Below are 20,508 nucleotides of genomic sequence, written 5' to 3' on the forward strand. Positions count from 1 at the left end.
ACCAGTTGTGGTTTGAGGGTGTTTACCAAGAGATAAGCATCTCAGCACACATGACCAGGATTCAAGGACCCCCAGGGCAGTCAGTTATGTAAGCACGCTCCTTAGGCTTGTCCAACTGCCACCCTCTGGTAACCCTCTAATGCCACAGCCCCACAGGTGGTTGCCCGTGCTCAGTACCTGCCCTTGCATATAGACGGCGTTCACCTTCAGCCACGACTGATGGCAGAGGCTTCAGGACAAACTTCCAGCAGACAGGGGCGCCTCCTCTTTGCAGTGCTGCTTTGAGCCCACACTGTCCAACAGTTTGGGACCCGCGGGCACTGCCAACTCATGTCTACAAGGACAATGGATAATACAGTAAAACCCACTAGGCTCCCTTTGCCTACTAACCCAAGTTAAAATAGAGGAACAACAGGTGACAGCTACAAGGTCAGCAGTTCGGAACCCAGCAGCCTCCCCTCAGAAGATTGACGAGGCTTCTTTCCTATGGTCTGGGAAATCCACAGCGCAGTTCTACCCTGGCCTGTGGGGTCGCTATGAGTCAGAACTGACTTGATGGCAGTGAGTTTGGTGTTTGGATGTGTGTGTGTGCGCGCGCATGCGCGTGTGGACACACACACACACACACACACACACACACACACACCGTGGCTGTGAAGCGCTCACTGGACGACACAATGCCATAGTTCTAAGAGGCTTGGTGGATTCTTTGAAAGCGTCTGAAACACACAATATCCGGGGTTATTTAATGACCCCGTTCTACATACAACATTGCTCAAGGAGGGTTTAGGTGGCCAACATTCCCCCCCTTGCGAGATGGTTCCCTCGCCTACCAGGCCTCCCAGGGGGGAAGATGAGCTACAACATTCACGTGAGCTCTCCCATCCATGTGGGAATATTCCCCCTTCTAAGTTTGAGTTGAGACTTGTGTTTGCAAAGCTTCCCTCTGAGGTCCCTGTAAATCAGCAGCACTGCCCTGACTCTTCTCGATGCCCGCACCGTGGCTGCACTGCTGGAGCCGATCCTGCGCTCTGCGTGAGCAACCGGACACGGAGACCCAGACGGAACCACGCTGGAGGCGCGCTGCCCCTTGGTCCTGTGCACACACCACGCGCTCTCATGACCTCGTCCGACTCGCCGCGCTCATTGCGGGTTGTGTGCTCCGGACAAATGTTTGCCTTGGCGATCTCTCTGTGGGAGAGACCAAGGGAAAACATGTCTCATTTTTGTTCACCGGCTGTTAGCTGCGGACTCCCAGCAGCCCCATGGACATCAGCACCCGATGCTGCCCTGTCCGGCACCGCCCTGCAGAGCAGAAAATTCTACGACGGCTCGAGAGAAAAAGGTAGAGAATTGTTACTACCAATACGTAAACGTGTCAGAATGCTTCCGAAACAGATCATGGGGGTGGCGGTGGGGGTGGGGGTCGTGAAGGGGAGTCGAGCAGCCTGGGCTGCTTGAAGTACTTGGAAGTGTCAAAAGGAAGAAGCAAAGCATTCAAAGTCACTGCCATCAGCTCGGTTCTGGCGCCTAGAGACCCTAATTGCATTCCCCAGACAGTATCTATTTACAGGAGCCTCATCTGTCTCCGGAAGAGCAGCTGGTGGGTTTGAACGGCTGACCTCTCGGCTAGTAGCCATCACAGCACCATGTGGGCTTCGGGTAACAAGCAAAACACCCAGGACCCACATCGTCCCGAACTGAATTCAGAACTGTTGGTGTAGCTGAGCTCTTGAAAGATCCTAGGAACTCTTTCTGATCCTTGTGTTTGAAAATCCGAGCGCATGCTAAATAAATTCCAAGCACAGCCTGAAAGTGATTTTTGTACCTCGTTAACACAACTGCTCCCAAGAGAACAGGATAAACCCCTGCTTCCCCGGAGGCCGACGCAGCGTACAGCGGCGATTCTCAGCAACGTAGAAGAAGCCACTGAGCTTTGTTTAGATAACCTTCTTTATCCACAGCCTCGGCTGGTTTGGGATCCCGGGCTTGAGCAATGGGGGCAATCGGTGAAGAATTCCTATCAGAATGATCCAGAACAATGAACTGTGAAGGGAAGAACACACAGTGTTTGTCTGGCTTGGGAGTTAGAGGGACAATGTTGGTTTAACATGATTACACAGGGCCATTGGGACCAGCTCCCTCCTCCAAGTGAATAGGATTCGAAACAAGCATTCCTGGTTCCTTGGCTCAACCTTAACAAGTCAATCTTTTCAGGCCAGGGGCCTCAAATGACAGATCCAACTCAGAACTCATTTGCACCTGTTAAGAAGGAACGGAGTCTTAGCTGGGATCCTTAGCCAATTCCCAATCTTCCAGAAAAGGCTAAGCACCGATACTTTGTTGTCGCGCTAGAAATACTCTGGGAATTTCAGTTACCTGCAAGTATTTTTTTCGTGTTGTTGAGAGTAATACACAAAACATACACCAATCCAACCTCTTCTAAGTGAACAATTCCGTGACACTGTTGACCCTCCAGGTGTGTAACCATTCCCACCCTCCTTCATTAACCAACTCACTGTCCCTGAGGTTCTTAACTGATCTTCAGAGTTGCAGGTGTCAATTCAATCCCCTACAGGTAGTGCTTAAAAGAGCATAATGCTTACGGCATTGAAAATAGATGCATACTAGTAAGCTAAATGTATTTTTCAATGTTAAGATGACTTCAGGAAATCAAGATTATTCCAGGGCAATAGTGTCAGGGGTTCACTAGCCTCCCTGCCCGAGGAAGTCTACAATCCCTGAGAATTGAAATTCTGTTCTGCATTTCCCCCAGTTTGGTCAGGATTTTTCTAAGTCCTCTTTGATCATAGTGTTCAGTAATGGTAGTCAGGCACCACCTAGTTCTTCTGGTCTTATGGCAAGGGAGGCGTGGTTCATGGAGACAATCAGTCACATATTCCATATTCCTCCTGCTGCCCTTGACTGCTTCCTTTGCTGTTCCAGGTGAAGAGCGACCAATAGTGTGCCTTGGAGAACATCTTTAAGATCCCAGGCAGCACACTACGTACTACAAGGTAGAACAGAACTGCTAAACACGTTACTGGTCCAGTTGACTGGGCCGTTGTTGTTAGATGCTATGGAGTAGGCTCCACCAAAAGCAATCAACGCACAACACAACACTGCAGGGCCCTGTACCAGCCTCACACTCATTCCCAGGCCCGAACCCATGGTTGCAGCCACCCTGGCAACCCATCTCCTCGAGGGCCTGCCTCTTTTCGCCACCCCTCCACTATGCCAAGCACGACGGCCTTCTCCAGGAGCTGGTCTCTTCTGACAGTATGTCCAAAGTAGGTAAGAGGAAGCCTGGCCATCCTTGGAGGCTTATTCTGGCTTCACTTCTTCCAATAGGTAGGTTTGTCCTTTTAGCCCCTCATGGCACTTTCAATACGCTTCTCTAGCACCACAACTCCAATGCAGCGGTTCTTCCACAGCCGTCCTATTCTATGGGTAACTTTCACATGCATATGACGCAATGGAGAATACAGGGCTTGCGTCAGGTGTGCCTCAGTCCTCAGAGTTAACATCCTTGCTCTCATACCCCAAAGTTGTCTTCTGCAGCAGATTTACCTAAAGCAACATGTCTTTGGCTCTCTTGACTGCTGCTTCCTGAACACTGATTGCAGCTCCAAGTAAGATAGAATCCTTGGCAACCTCAACTTTTCTCCCTTCATTGTGTTACCTGTTGGTCCAGTTGTGAGGACTTTGGTCTTCCTGACATTGAGCTGCCATCCGTACTGAAGGCCATAATCCTTGATGTTCATCAGCAAGTGACTCAATCCCTCCTCTCTTTCAACAAGCAAGGTGGTGCCATCTGCATCCCGCAGGTGGTTCATAAGCCTTCCTCCAATCCCGATGCCACACTCTTCTTCACAGAATCCAGCTTCTCAGATGATTGGCTCAGCACACAGAGTGAATAAGTATGGTGAGAGGATGCAACACCGATGCACACCTTTCCTGACTGTAAACCAGGTAAGATTCCCTTGTCCTGTTCACACCACCGCTTCTTGATCCATGTACAGGTTCCAGATGGGCACAATGAGTGTTCTGGAATTCCCATTCTTCTCAAGGCCGTCCACAGTTTATTATGGTCCATGCAGTCGAATGCCTTTGCATGGTCAATGAAACACGAGTAAACATTTTTCTGATAGTCCCTGCTTTGAGCCTAGCTCCCGCTGACATCAGCAATGATACCCCTTGTTCCACGTCCTCTTCAGAAACCGGCCTGCGTCTCTGGCAGCTTTCTGAGGCACAGCTTCAAAGCACTTTCAAATTAACTGGGAGGTTTCATGAAACAGGATTACAAACCTCCAAGCGTGTTTGGCTGTCCACGAGCACCCTCAGCAGCTGCTCCTCCCCGCCCCTTTGGGGGTTGTTGTAGACCTGTCATACAACTCTGGACAATCACCTTTGCATAGGTGGACACACCTTATTGATAGTCACTGGTTGTGCAATCCTACTCTTAATCAATGCAGTTTTCCCTCTATGATTAGCCTTCTACACCCCCTACCTCCTCTCCTCTCCTCTCCTCTCCCATCTGCCTCTGTAACCCTAATGAACTTTTACCTCTGTTCATTTGCCTTTTCTTTTCTTTTTATGTAAGGGCATAGTACAGTAGTATACATTTTACATTCCAATAGGCCTCTGTTTCCTTGTCTGCTACCCATCTTTCTCACTACTGTTCTGCCTCATGAGGATGCCAACAGGCCTAATTTGGGTACCTTGTTTTGCCTCATCATCCCTTAGCCAAGAGAACCTTCCCTCTCAGCTTTAAAATGAACTTTGAGCAGAGAAGTGAACCTAGGTTTTAGGGAACAGAATGGTTCTACTAAATACACTTGACATTGGAAACCAGACAGTAAATACAGGCCATTTCGTTTACCCTCTTCTACCACTGCTTCTTGTCCAGAGGAAGAACAAATTCAGAAGTCATGACTTTACCTCTTTGATATGAAGTTGAACCTGGATGTCTGAGTGCAAAGATTAGATTCTGAACAAAGACTATTGCATCCTTATTTAGGAACATAAAAAATGGGAATCAAGAACACTGTTGTTTTTGTGTTTGTGTGTGTGTCTTAACATTTCATTTTCTAAACATTTACTTTCTGTGTGAGCCCTTGGTATCAGTTCCTCTTTTTCCCCTCTCTCCCCATCAAGAGCACTCTTAACTCTACCAAAAGGAATTTGGATCTTTTTGTTATAAAATTCCACCAGAAGAAATATTAGTGACTACAGAGCCCAAACGCTTTACTTTGCATCCACGAAAACAAACGTGCCGTGACTTGCCTAATGTCACATGGATCGTTGGTTACGGATGATTCTAACTAGGAACGCCTCAACTCCCAGGTCAGTGTTGCCCAGTAAACCATGTGGCAGGTCCACACTGAGGACTCAGTAAACAGCCGCCACCGAGACAGTTCTGGTTCCTGGTGATCCAAGGCGTGTCAGGGCAGCGCTGGCCTCCACAGACTTCTCAATGGCTGCCTTTTCCGAACCAGAGCAGATCTCTTTTCTGAGGCATGTCTGGGTGGACTTGACCCACCACATTTATAGCCAATGTGGTAACCATTTGAGTCACCCGGACTCCGATGCCTACCAGAAAAAACGATTTTCTTCAAAAGAACACATTCTTTAAAAAAAAAAAAATCACGAAGAACTTGTGGGTGGGAACTAAAATAATTCTTGGGAAATGACATGAAATTTCAACAAGTCCCAGGGCAACCTCCCCACCCACACGCCACTCTTCCTTGACCATTTCCTGTACTCAATGGGCATAATGGAAAGATAAGGTATAAATACTTTACTCTTCTATGAAATGGTTTGTTGAACTTCCCTGTTCCTGGTTTTAAAAACAGGTAGAATCTGATAAGAGCGTTATTTAAGACATTCATACTGCTTTTTAACTGGTCATGCAGTTATGATTTTCAAAAAGTCAAACACCCGACTCTCATTTAACTATATACCATGACCATGTGCCAAAGTTTTCTTCAACCCATTAACGAGGGATTCAGCAGGATGACAAAGCCATCTCAAAGAAGGCGACGAAAACCCTAAATGAGGGGCGGGAATCAGTGGGAAAACAGACATTGAAAACTAGATACAAAAGAAGCTACAGTTTTCTAGGGCAGAAAACAGCACCCTTGAACAACCACATGAAATCATCCTTTCGGTGTCCATAAGCAAAACTGCACCGGCGGCAGGCGCATGTTACAGGGACGCTGTCCATGGCGGCTCTCGTGCCACAATGACAGAGGTGAAGAGCTGCAGCCGTGACTGTGTGGAAACACCACTATCTGCCATTGTTCCAAATTCATCAGCTTCTGCCCTTAGAGCGCCAGCGGCCTTTGGTGGGCTTGTTAGACGTGTTCTATGAACAAGCTGCTGTTTTTGATCTTCAGTAAGCCAGTCACAAGACAGGGGTGGACAAGAGCGAAAGCATCTGTTGAGTACTCATACCCAGGAAGACAGCGTAGACTTTGTCCCTCAAAATCCGCTTCTCTGAGCCACAAGCGACGGGATGATTCATAGCCCGGGCAGGGGGCAAGGGAAGAGTCTTCTGGAGCACTCTGGCCGATGAAGTCAGCTGACTGGCTCTCAGACGGTTTTCTTTGCTTGGTTGGAGGGGTGTGTCCACATTCGGGCTGCAGGTATTACTAGCCGAGTTCTGCCCTTCGGATGGAGAAAGGTTCACTGTCACTCGTCAGGGAAACAGCCAAAGTCATGAATTGTAACAGGATCGCAAGATGGACGCAGAGGCAAGCAAAGTGCAGGAAGCCCCAGGGAAACGCTGGCGCCCAGTGTGACCTCAGGGCACAGGCAGATGACACAGACTTGCTGAGAGCGAGAAGGACTTGAAGCACTTCCAGGTGAAAAATCAAGGGTTGTAGTCTTCAATATGGTTATAAGTCAGTGTAAAAAAAAAAAAAAAGACCCAACTCCTCAGAACTGGACCAGTAGGCAACATCATGATAGCCCGAGAAAAGATTGAAGTTGTGAAGAATTTCATTTTACTTAGATCCAGTATCAACGCTCATGGAAGCAGCCGTCAAGCGATCAAAGTATGACATTGGGCAAGTCTGATGCAAAAGATCTCTTTAAAGTATCAAAGAGCAAAGGCCTCATGCCGAGGACAAGCAGCGGTTCTCAACCTTCCTAATGCCGCGACCCTTTCATACACATCCTCATGTGGTGGTGACCCCGCCCCCCAGCATAAAATTATTTCCATTGCTACTTCACCACTGTCATTTTGCTATTGTTATGAATCAGGTGACCCCTGTGAAAGGGTCATTCAACCCCAAAGGGGTCGAGACCCACAGGTTGAGAACCACTGGACTAGAGTGGCCGTGACCAAGCACGGTGTTTTCAGTCGCCGCACCACGTGGGCAAGCTGCACAGTGAGAAAGGAAGACTTGTCTTTGCAGAAGCAGCCCTGCTTTGAACGGGGGTTCTGGAGAAGAATATCTCAAGTCCCACCAACTGGCAGAAGACCCGATCTCTCTTTGAAGAAGAACCCCCAGAATGCTACCTAGAAGCAAGGACGAACAGGCGTTTGTCTCCCATGCTCTGGGCACGTTATCAAGCGAGACCAGTCCCCAGGAAAGCACTTGGTAGAGGTCTGCAAAATCCAGGAAGACCCTCGGCGAGCAACAAGGGCTGTAAGGGCTGTAAGCGTGACTCGACAGAACAGTCGTGAGGGTGGTGCAGGCCCGGCGGCGTTTCATCCCGTGGTGCATGCCGTCTCTGAGTCCGATCCCACCCGACAGCACCCGGCAGCGAGCAGGCTGCCGCTGAGAGGGCACTTAGAAGCCCCTTTTGCCTTGTTTCCAAGTGTTGGAGAGCTTTTCTTTAAAAAGTCTTTCCCGCCAGCGTGTGATGGCGTTCCCTGGAGTCAGCAACCCTGTAGAGACAAAGCTTCTGTTCGCAGCAGCCTAGCCCAACAACCCTTCCCCTGCTCTGAGCTGGAATCCGGCCTTCCCAGGATTAGCCAAAGTACAGCGCGGGCTTATGAGTTACAGGGTGCCCCCAACCTATATTGTCTCAGGTTCAAACCGAGTTTTCCGTTTAAATTTTTTTTTCTCCTAAAAAGGAGGGGCCAGAAGGCAGAAAAGTTTACATTTTCTTTTTTTTAAAATTTTATTTTATTATTATTTTTTTTACCCTGTCTGAAACTAGCCCGGGCTCCAAGAGCACTGAGGGGCAGGCTTCAATGTTTCTTTTCCTCCTTTTACGACCACCCAGACCAGTGTTTTGATCCGATGGGAAAGGGAACTGGAGGGTAAAAGTTTACATTTTCAAACGATGTCTCGACATCTTCTCAAATCACACAGCAGGGCAACAGGAGCCCAGACGGTCGTCTATGCAAATGCTTTTGGACTCTTGAGCGGGTGAATTGTTTGCTGCTGGGTGCCTTTCACGTGACAGAGCAGGGCTGACCCCTAGGCATTTCCAGGCTGTCCTGGGTACTGTGTACAGAGCCCACCACCAGGCCTCTCTGCCCAGGCACGGAGGGGTGGGTCTGAACCTTGCAAGTAGAGACTGCTTCCACTGTGGCACTCACTACCAGAGCTCCCAAGGATTTAATGAGGGGCTGGCTGATAGGAGAGCAAATGAAATAGGACAGCAAGATGGTCTTCATTTAATAAGCAGGAAGAACTGGGTGCAGGGAAACTCTGCAGCTAAGATTTCCCTGGACACGGACTTAAAATTCTTATTCTGAAAACAACAAATTCTTAAGAACATAAAAGGCTTCCCCAAAAGAAAGTAAACAAGTGAACAAAGGCACAGGTGTCTAGCAGAGCAGTTCCTCATACTCCAGTTCTTCAGCGATTTATGGAGTTTTCGGTCGGGTCACCGTCAAGGCTCGGCGAGAATTCTATGATTGTCACCATCAAGCCGCGGTAAGACCACCGACCAGACCTCGCTACCTTTGCCCTTGAGGTTTCCATCCTCTGCGACTTTCAAGGGACTGTTCTCCGGGGCAGCCTCGGACATCAGCACTTCAGTTAGTACTCAGCCTAGGTCCCAAACCCTTCCCCCCACACCCCCAAAGCCCCCACCTCCCCCCAAATTTATTTGGCCCCCTTCTCATGAAAGAGGAAAAAAAATGATTCAGCACCCCCACCCCTGCCATAAGTAAAAACTTCTGTGCTACGGCCCATAATCCAGGATAACATGTAAGTATCTGCTTCTGCGGACTGCTACATGGACACACAGATCTGTCTTGGAAGAAGCGGGGCCAGGCGTTACTTAGAGGCTAGGATGGAGAGACCTGACTTATATACTTTGGGCAGGCTGTCAGGAGAGGTCCGCCCCTGGAGAAGGGCATCGCGCTTGCCAAAGTGGAGGGGCAGCAAAGAAGAAGGAGGTCCTTAACAAGACAGATGGACACAGTGGCTGCACCTGTGGGCTCAGGCCCAGGCGTCATTGTGAGGATGGCGCAGGACTGGGCAGGGTTTCCTTCTGTTGTGCATGGGGTCGCTATGGGTCAAAATCGACCCGATGGCCCCTGACAACAAAAACATCTGCTTTTGCAGCCTCCCCTCCCGCCCCCCATTCCAGCGCCTCCCTCCTCCCCACAGGAGGCAGTGTCAGCCACTTTGGGAAACGCCGAATAGTAATTAACCACTGTCAGAAATAGACACACTTTTAGATGCGATGAAAGTAGTAAGGAAGAACCATGTACAAACTACAACGCTATGTCACACATGGAACCCTTATGCATCGGGATTCTTTGGGAGTCTAGCCTGTCTTGTTAGTTTTTACAGACCTTTTCCCAAACCCCACCCCGGGCCCAGCCCACCACACACCTGCATTTTCAACTGCCACCCCCCCCACCCCCCGAAAGCTGAAGGTCCTTATTTTCCTTAACTTTCACAAGGTGGTAATTAAATGTGCCTGCAGATAGGGCTGATGAACCATGGGAGAGCTTGTTATCTTTTGCCATCAGTGTTTTGCATGAGCTGCCAAGTGGAAGGCTCAGTGTCCGGAAGTGGAGGTTGCTGGGAAGACAGACAGAAGGGGCCTGGGCGTGTCTACCCCCCGCCCCCCCGCGCCCCCCCCCCCCCCCCCCCCGGCAGCCAACAGAGCTCACACTTCAGCACTCTCAGTGTGAGGCAAGTTCACTCCTCAGGGTGAGTTCCAGCCACAAAGGTTGGCTCATGGAAGAGAATGACCCAGTTTAAAAGCTGACATGACTCACTGCTGTTCAGGCTGTCCTGACTGATAGGGGCCCTACAGAGCAGCAGAAGATTGCCCCTCTGGGTTTCTGAGACAGTAGATCCTTATGGAAGTAGACAGCCTCATCTTTCTCCCAAGAAGTCCTTGGAGGATTCGAATTGATAACCTGGAGGTGACAGGTAACCCACTGGGCTCCTTGAAGCTTAGGTATTCAAGATGAGTAAGAATTCTTTAAAATTACAGGTCATTTTCCTAAAAATCATCTTTGATACACACCATGAAAGGTGAGGCATATGTGGGAGCAGCCTTGATTCAGTAACTTGACTATAATTTTCCAGAAAAAACACCATCTTTTGAGAGCAAACAAGGAAAGTGGGCTGAAAAGGTACAGATAGATTCTGTGAAGAGGATCCAAAAGCACACCTTGTATTGGGCATCTCTGCTGCCCTCTACAGGATTGCATAAGTATCACCACCACCACATGCTGGCTTCTTTCCTTCAGTGGTCGAACTGCTAATCATCAGGTCAGCAGTTCAAAACTACCAGGTATCCCCTCGGAGCAAGATGAGGCTTTCTACTCCTGAAAAAGTCTCGGAAACTCACTGGGGGAAGTTCTAGCCTGTTGTACAGGGTTTCTGTGAGTCAGAATCTGCGTGATGGCAGTGAGTTTGGTTTTGGTTACCAAGAGGAGGGGAAGGGAAAAGGGTGTAAAAGGCAGAGGGTCTATCCGTACACTCTCAAACCCAGTGGGATCACCTGAAGTAGAGTGGGCAGCGTGCACAACTCTCCGCGATGCCATACCTATGGGAAACAGATCTGCAGAGCCCCAGGGCTGGGCAATACTGCATCCCCGGGGGTCACTGGAGCGTTGTCTCGGGAGAGTAAGTGATAAGACCCCAAACGCAATGCGTTGCCTGCCTCAAGGGAGCGCCCCCGGGACTCTGGACTCCTCCAATGGTACACACCCTCCCACCTGGGCTGCCACGAGGCTGCTCAAATCGGACCAGGAATGCATAACCCACCTGTTTCACCTATCCACCTGTGCACAGGTGAACCTCTCCAAACATGGATCCAGTAAGTATTGACCATCACTGTGCCAGGCACTCATTACAGATATATCAGTAGATGAGAAAGATGATATCCCTGGTCCCAGGGGGATTTGAAGTTGAGGGAGAGTCAGAGAAGTAAATCAGCAATTCACCTGTGAGGTGGCAGAAGCCTGGCGTGCAGGATCTGTTGACGCCCTGAGGAGAGGCAGGACAGCTAAGTGACACCAAAAGGGTGTGCCAGTATGGCTGGTTGGGGGTGGCAAGGGACATAAACGAGGCCGATGGAATAGCATGAACAAAGAAGCAGAGAGGAGAAAGCATGGGGCATTCTGGAACTGGGAAGTCAGTGCACAGGAGCCAGAGCCTAGGATGCAAGAGGGGGTGGGTAGCCACGTTTCAGATGAGGCTGAGGAGGAGGGTGGGGCTACAGAAGGAATCTGGACCTTCCCTACAAGGTCATGAGGAGCAACTGAGAGGCCTGAGCAGCAGGGAGCTGTTAATAAGTCTACACATGTTACCAGGCTTGGATGACTATTGGACTGCGAACTGCAGGGTTAGCAATTCCAGCCCCCACCCCAACTCCACCCCCATGGGACAAAGATGCGGCTCTGCTTCTGTCATGGGGCAGTTGGACTCTTGTCCACAGGGTCACTAGAAGTCAGAAGTGACCCCACAGCAGGGAGTTTTGGGAAGAGGCTTGGAGCCCTGGTGGCACGAGGTTGGTGGTTCAACCCCGCAGCTGCTCTGCAGAAGGAAGACGAAGGTGTCTGCTCCCACGGAGAAGTCCCGGTGGTGCAGGGGTTACGTGTTGGATGGTCACTCCTCAGGAGAAGATGAGGTTTCCGACTCCTGTCAGGAGTTTCAGTCTGGGAACCCCACAGGGGCAGTTCTACCCTGTCCTAAGGGTCATCAACTCGGCGGCAGTGAGATTTTTGGGGGATTTGCTCCCTAAAGATGTATAGCTTCTGAAATGCTATCTGGGGTTGTTACGTGTCTGAACCAAGTTGGTGGCAGTAGGTTTGGTCTGGGTGGCACTAGGTTTGGGGGAGGCTCCACAGACAGGAAGCAGAGATGAGAGAGCACAGGTCCTTCTGGAGCTGCTAGGACTAAGGATGACGCTATCCCTGATCCTGATCCCAGGACACCTGTAGTCATTAAGTAATACTGCAAAAAAAAGAAAAGATGTGAACATCACCTTAAAAGGTAGTGCCATAGGATTTCCAAGAGAATATAAAGTAGATGGATCTACATGTACTGTTCAATCATTCCCCTCTTTTCATTGCGTCTCACAATGAACACAATCTCCACAAAGGCAGAGAGGTTTGTTTAGCTCATAAATCAATGCTTGGAACCAAATAGGCACACTAGTTTGTGCCTATTTCAAGAACATATGTCATAAGTCACCATTCACTTTGTTGGCACGGTTTTGTTTTATAAAGGCTAGAAACCACATCTCACCGGCCCACTGCCAGCAAGTTAGCTGTGGCTCCCTGAAACTCCAGTGGGGTTTCCAGGACTGCGCATCTTTGAGGGAGCCGAGACGCTCGCTTTTCTCGGAAGGAGTGGCTGGCGGCTTGAGCGGCCGGTCTTGCAGGTGGCAGCCCAGCACCTAACGAGATTGTACTTATACTGAATTTATTGACTTGGAAGAGAGCTGGCATCTTGATATTAATAATGCTTCCCATTCTTGAACAAAGTCTAGCTTTCCAGTTATTTAGATTTTTATTTTTCAACCGAGTTTCATCATTTTCGCCATAAAGGTCATGTAGATTAGAAATTTTAAAAATTACATTTACAAACTGTTTATTGCATATGTGCAGAACTGCAATTGATTTTTGTCTTATGATCTTCTATCTAGAAACCTTGCAGGGTACTGTAATTCTAATCATTTGTAGATTCCTCTAGATCAGCAGCTCTCAACCTGTGGGTCGCGACTCCTTTGGTGGTCAAACGACCCTTTCACAGGGGTCGCCCGATTCATCACAGTAGCAAAATGACAGTGATGAAGTAACAATGAAAACAATTTTATGGTTGGGGGTGTCACCACAATATGAGGAATGGTGCTAAAGGGTTGCGGCATTAGGAAGGTTGAGAGCCACTGAACTAGGGTTTCTATGTAGACAATTATACTGACCATGAGTAATGACATTTTCTTTCATCTTTGTGTCTTATTACCTTGACTAGGAATGAGGATTAAAAAAGGAGATAATGACGAATAACAAAATTATAGGTGAACAGATACACTGGATGGTATAAGATACAGCAAAAATACATGTATATAAATATTAACAACAATATATAATAATAAGGGCTCCTGGGGTGTAGGGTGAGGGAAGGAGGGGATAAAGGGGAGCTGATATCAAAGAGTTCAAGAAGAAAGAATATGTTTTAAAATGGATGGTGGTAGCAATTATACAATTATGACTGATCTAATTGAATTATATGGATTGTTATAATTTCTATAAGAACTCCCAATAAAATTATTTTTAAGTGTTATTTGATTAAAGCTCCTATTACTTATATTTAAAATGGGGATGATGAGCATCCTTTTTTGCAGGGAAAGCTTCCTGATCTGCGTGGCAGGGCTGTTTCTAAGGATGACGTTCACGGGACATTTCTGGTGGACGGGTCCACATTTTCTTTATACCCAGCACAAACTGGCTTTCTCACTGCCAACACATTGACGGTACATTGACTTCCCTGCAGGTATTGTTATTATCTTAGTTTGAGCTCTCTAGAGGAGCATACATACACGTCGCCCTGGTTTTTCTCATCTGGAGAACCCAAGCGAAGCTATCCAGACACAGGAAGAAAGGAACAGAGAGAGATGGATTTACTTCAAGGAACTGACTCCCCAAACCATGGGGCTGGCAGGTAGAAAATCCACACATCAGGTGGCAGGTCAGGGACTTTGGCAAGCTTACATCCTAAGATCCGTAGGTCGGCAGCTAGTGACCCTCTCCGCCCCCCCCCACCCCCATGTATCAGTCAGCTTCTCACTAAGTAATTACATTCTGATTTCACACTGCTGACCACCCCCTGGTGCTCTATTAACATTCTGAAAACACAGACACAGGTGCTGTCAGAGCAGGATGGTCACAGAACTGAGCCACCTGGGCCCAGATCCCAGACCGAGCTATGTATCTGCCAAGGGGCTTAGCCTTCCAGAACTTTAGCTTGATGATCCATAAGCAAGTATGTTTGGTAAATAACATTTGTCACGTGAGCTGGGATCTTAGAAATACTTTTCAAAAAAATCCACGGACAGAGCGTCCCACTCATTGCCAGACTTCAAGCATGGAATACTGCTTTGTGAGAGTCAGGTGAGATGTCAGTTTCTCTGGTTTTTCCCTAAATGATTAATTCTACCAACCACCTCCATATAATTTTAATACCTTCTTCATTTGCAACCGAAGTCTGAGACAACATTTCTTCTGCCATCTTTTTTTTAATTTAACCATCTCCATAAAGTTTGGATAATATCTAGGATAATATGGATAGTATCTATTCAAAGAATAATGTTCTAAAACCATTATGCTGATTCTACCCAGTCAGGTTTGAACGTTCCCCAGCAAGCATGTACAGGTGCTGTCGTCATGCATTCTCACCTTCCACTCATCACCTGGACGTGGCCAATGCTCTTCATGCCCACCAGCCACCCAGCTGCCAGGGGAGGACTGCACAGTGCTAGGATGCTGGACAGTGGCAGCAGCCTTCCCAGACTGAGACAGAGTAGGGAGAGAGGCTAAATGGCCTATTTCCCAAAATCCGCCTATGACAACCCCATGGCTCTTCAAGTGATCATGGGACCAGGAAGTGTTTTGTGCTGTGATGTGTGGGTTGCCATGAATTGAGGTGGCTGTGGAGGCGGACAGTGACTCCCTGACAGCTGACAACCACGGCCATAATTCTACTGAAGATTTATCTCCGTCAAGCGAACCTTCTCTGAACTGATGCATCCTATATTCCCACGAAGGCAGAGCTGGTGGCACAGTGGGCTATTCATGGACCTGCTAACCACAAGGTCAGCAGTTCAAACCCACCAGCTACTCTGAAGGAAAAAAGATGAGGCTGTCACTATGGGAAAGATTTCAAGGTCGGGCAGTTCCGCCCTGTCCTGTATGGTCAGGCGGAGTAGGAATCGACTTGATAACAGTGAGCCGAGTATTCCTATTAAATTACAAACACAAAATAAAACACTCTACTACTCAACTTCTCCCACTCAACCCATACTAACTTTACTTGAACACTAAGAAAGGAATTCACCTACTAGGAGTGTTAACAGCTGAAATGTCTCGTGATTTTAAGAGTAAAGGCAACATCACATTGATCTCCAATCTGGTTTAAAAAGAAAGTATCTGGGATTTTTAAAAAAGCAAAATGTGAGGAAAATTTTCAATTTGCAAAAATTTTAATTTTAATTTATGACTCTGGTTCATAGTACCTCACTGAGGAAAAATTTTGGATTCAGTGACCAGCATAGCATGTGTGTGTGTGTGTGTGTGTGTGTGTGTGTGTGTGTGTATAAAACAAGGGAGATGATCTTAGATTATTACATGTTATCTGGGAACTCCTTGATTCAAACATAGCAGAAACCCAACACATTCTCTCTCTCTGAGTTGATTCTGATGCATACTGATCCTATACAAGGTTTTTAAGACAATGGATCTTTACCAGAGAAGACAGCCTCATCTATCTCTGGCAGAGAGGCCGGTGGATTAGAACCACTGACCTTGAGGTTAAGAGCCCAATGTTTAACCCATGATACCACCTTCTGGAAAGGTGGCATGATCCTCACTGGAGTAGGAGCAAAACAGCCTCAGTTCAAGTCACCTTTGCCAATAATAATTTCTACAGGCAACATGTTGATGATAAAAATTGGGTCCCAGGCACTTGGTATTGAGGGTTTAATAGCGACAAAACAGACATGGTTTATGCTTTTGACTAGGAGCGGGGCATGGGGAGGAGACTTGGGGAGCAAACAATGAATGCAGGAGGGGGAGGGAGCATTAGAACTGATTGTGGTGATGAACATACAACTCTTTTAAAAAGGTGATTTAACGATGGAAGTGTATGACGTGTGAACATTATATCAAGACAACTACAAAAAATAGCAAAACGAGAAACCAAACTTGAACTACGGTTACCATGGGTTAAACGAGGCAGAGGCTTTGCTTAGGGAGCACCGGGTTTATGTCACTGGTGGTGGAGTCACCTGGAAAAGGAGGTCAGTAATTGGTTGTAAACACAAAGGGCGGAAACAATGGCTCTGACTGCACAGGTAGAAGTCGTCGAATTGGAGAATGTCTGGCTGTATACATTTCTGCCCCAAGTGAAAAAAATTACACAAATAACAATGAGTACAAGGCAGAGGAGAGTATTCTAAGACTGATCGTGGTGATGACTGGACAACTCTGCTTGATGTGATTGAACTACTGAATCGCATGCTATGCGGACGAATTGCCGGCAAAGCTGTTCAAGGAGCGTTTGTAACTCGAGGAAGAAGAAAGGCGATAAATCATTTCACACTGGGTAGTACGGGATTGAATCCAGCTCGGAGGGCAAGGTCCCTGCTTTTTTAATTTTTCAATTGATTTGTAGTGAATCGTGGCATCGTTGCACAGGAGTTGCAAAAACAGTGCGGAGAAGTCTCACGCAGCCATCACCCAGCTCCCCCGGCGGCAGCATCACCTGGAAACAGACGTGGCACACTGTGCTACAGGCTCGACGGAGCTTAGGTGCGTGCCCTTCCCTTTCGCGTGGACTCCCGTGGAGGCAGTATGTCGTGGGATCTACTTCTATGCAAGGTCCCTGCTTGTTAGGGATTGAGCTGTGTCCCGTGGAAATACCTGTTGTCAATTCTATCCCCAAAACCTATGGAAGAGGAGCGTTGGTGGTGAACTAGTAGGCCTACGATGGCTAAGTACAAGGTCAGCAGCTCGAAACCACCAGCTGCTTTCTACTCCCGTAACGAGTTACAGCCTAGAGGGGCCGCTGAGTCAGAACGGACTCCCTGGCAGTGGGCTTGGTTTTGGCTTAAACCTATGGATGCAGTCCCATTGGGAAAAGAGTTTTCTCTGCTAGGTTGTGGAAGCCCCATCAGTGTAGTTTGGGTGGTTAACTAACGACTGTTGAGGTACCCAGGGAGCAGGTGAGACACAGAACTGAGCAAGGACGAATGGGGAAGGGGATGCCACTTGTAGATGTCTACACCATGGAACCAAGGGACAGAAGCAGAGAGAGACAGGGCCTTCCCCAAGGCCCTGCAGCAGAGAGAGAACATGCCTCTACAGCTGGGGCCTTAAGTTCCGCCCTCTAGCCTCCTGAATGATCAGAAAACGAATCTGCTGTTACAGTGACCCACTGGTAGGATGATCTCTGTCCGAGTAGCACTAGAACATAGAACACACTTGTTTTTACTGCTACAATCCATCCCCCCCTCCGAGACCCTCAGCTGCTCTGAGAGCAATTGAGATTTAAGGTAGTTCACCCAACCATGGGAAACTGAGGGACTGAATGAGAATGTAAACAAACTCTCTATACTCATAATTACGGGTCTGGAAAGCTGACTCTGGCGGGGGAAAGCCCTCCCGGTTTATTTATAGAAATAAATCTGAATACACATTCTCATGACTGAACACAGTCTCTCCAATACCGCCCCCCCAATAAAGGAATTGTCATAAAGGAGCTACCATGAAGATGTTTCATCACTTCGTCTGGGCCTGCGGGTTATCGGTAGATAAGTGCCATCGGATGGGACGGCCTGCCCCCTACAGTGGAGCAAACTCTCTTCTGATATGGATCAGAGACAGCTCTCCTGGGGAGGACTGACAGGCACCTGGGGTCAACTAGCATGAGGTCAGGACGATGACTCACTTCATTGTCTGTGTATTCTGTTACCCACTTATGATATTACTGATGGACTGTGTAATATGGTCACTGTATTACACGTATGCCTTTTGAAAGATCTCTAAACGCTGTGGTTAGAGATAGCCAATGGAAAAGACATCCCCTCTCTTGGTCCTGACATAAGGACAAGGAGGCCCTGTACCCCACTCGCTGTCAATATATATTATTTTCTAAGGACCCATTCAACTGTTGGGGGGCGGTACCTTGACACCCAGCCTCTCCTAAGGGTTCTAAACTTAGTTCTAGGATTAGGTCAGATGACCAGAAGGTACCCACACCTTACGGGGGCCTCCCATGCTGCCCTCCATCCACCTCTGTCTGTCCTTCCACGGCAGCTCTTCAACAGGCCCCTCCCCAAGTGGCCACATAAATCCCGTGCCTGCATTTCTTCTTGCGAACAAGACTCACAACAATCAACCCCTAACATTCCTGAGCCAACGATGCTGATGGGAGGACCTCGTAAAAGAGGCCAGCGGGTGGGGGGGGGGGGGCAAGGGGGGAAGGGAGGGGGGCGGCGGGGGGGGGGGGAACGACTTCCCCTCAGGATAACTGATAGGCTTTTTCCTTTCCGGTAAGGAGAACGGTAACACCATTTATTTATTCAATAAAATATTCATGGAGTCCCTTCTGCCTTCCAGGTACAGGCGTACCAAGATAAACAGACACAGTTCATGCCCTTTGTGAGCTATGATCACAGGCTGGTGGTGGAAGCAGCACAGATCATCTCCAATTTCAACTACATGTCGCCTGCCCACTTTTAAAGTCATGCTGGATGATCAGTTACTTGGATTGTTCAATAAAGAAGATCACTAAAGGACTAAAGCGGGGGGGGGGGGGGGGGAAGGCCAGTGCGAGGGGTGCAGCTATCTAGAGGAAGGACGCACCCCCCCCCCCCAGACAGACATGCAGACACATAGACACCCAGGCACACATGCAGACACATATACAGACTCACATAAACATACCCGGACGGTCACATACCCAGGCACGCGTACAAAGACATGCACATACAGATGCACTCACACATCGGCACAACACAGATGCACAGACACACATAGATGCAGAAACACAGAGGTGCACAACCGTGCCCACTGCTCCTGGGTAGCAGAAAGCTTCAGGCTGTGGAGATTCCTCACCTCAGGCTCCGTCCTCACCCTCTGTTCTACCGTAGCTGCTTCCCCTGGCCACGCCAGGTCGGTACAGATTTTTTTTTCTCACCTGTAGTTTGTTAAATCTAAGTGCATGTTCTAATATGGGTTTACACAACATCAATCAAAATGAAACTCACTGCTACCTAATCGATTCCAACTCAGGGCAACCCTATAGGCAAGGCAGAACCTTTATGGGAGTAGATTCACCAGCTCCGGAGCGGCTGGTGGTTTCAAAGTGACCTTGCAGTTAGCAGTCAGTCCGCTTTGTAACCCACTGTGCCATCAGCATGGCTCCCCGTGAGGTCACTGCTGCCCCACAGGGGCCCCTGTGGGCTTCCCAGACTGTCACTGTCCGACCCAGAGGGTCTGCGAGAACACCCTCTTTCTCCCTCTAGGCTGCCCGTGGCTTCGAATTGCTGACCATGCGGACTACACCCTGACGGGTAACCATGACACCACGGCAGCCCGATTCACAACCACAAAATCTTTTGAGAAAGATGTGGACTATAAAGAAAACATCCATACAAACTGTTTCGGGGAAGAGCCTGAAGACACCTCACTAGGCCCACAGCATTGCTCCTCTGTCCATAAACTGGAAGCGTGTTTGAGAGCTGGTGTGGAATCCTTCATTGTTGTTTCTTCAGGATTGACCCAGGTCTCCTGTGCCTGCTCCTCAGAGCCTCCCGAGCCAGGCCAGAGCCCCTGGCTCCCCAGGGGGAAGAAAGTCGTGGGAGTGAAGCACACTGGATTGTTCTGGCCAGCTGATGGTCCAGCCCAAGCAGCCAGCATGGAAAGCCCTCTCAATAAACTCCCCCAGGACCAACATTCGGACCCCCACCCGCACTCTGACTCACGAGTGGGAAAGAAAACCTACAATGTCTAACTACGTTGCTAATCACATTACATACATTATCCGTAACAGACTGTGTCCCCTACAGGACGCGTCGACTTTCTGGCTCTTGTACCTGCCACTGTGATCCCCCTGGACATGTTCCTTCTGTTGTGTTCATGGACCATACCAGTGTCGGGTCGATCGGACACCTAATCATTTCTCAAGGTAGAAAGAGTCCAGAGTAAACAGAGACAGCACCCTTGGGGGCGGACAGGCATCACGGGACAACTGTCGACCAATCAGGGAAACGGAAAAACACCTGGGGCTCTCAACAGTGACGGAATTGACAAGGGCAAGACGCTGGTTTTGACTTTTAGCTTCAGGAACTGAG

The 20,508-nt window shown here is 48.6% G+C and overlaps 1 protein-coding gene and 1 non-coding gene across 2 annotated transcripts in view; both read right to left on the reverse strand.

Annotated features, from left to right (window-relative positions):
- Positions 1 to 20,508, reverse strand: part of CMTM8 (CKLF like MARVEL transmembrane domain containing 8) — a 100,386-nt gene that overhangs the window by 47,937 nt on the left and 31,941 nt on the right. The window lies entirely within an intron of this gene.
- On the reverse strand, positions 8,157 to 8,277 carry LOC142447702 (small nucleolar RNA SNORA61). Its single transcript, XR_012784362.1, has one exon. It is a non-coding gene; the product is annotated as a small nucleolar RNA SNORA61 (small nucleolar RNA).

Source organism: Tenrec ecaudatus, chromosome 4 (assembly GCF_050624435.1).
Source record: "Tenrec ecaudatus isolate mTenEca1 chromosome 4, mTenEca1.hap1, whole genome shotgun sequence".
NCBI lineage: Eukaryota > Metazoa > Chordata > Mammalia > Afrosoricida > Tenrecidae > Tenrec > Tenrec ecaudatus.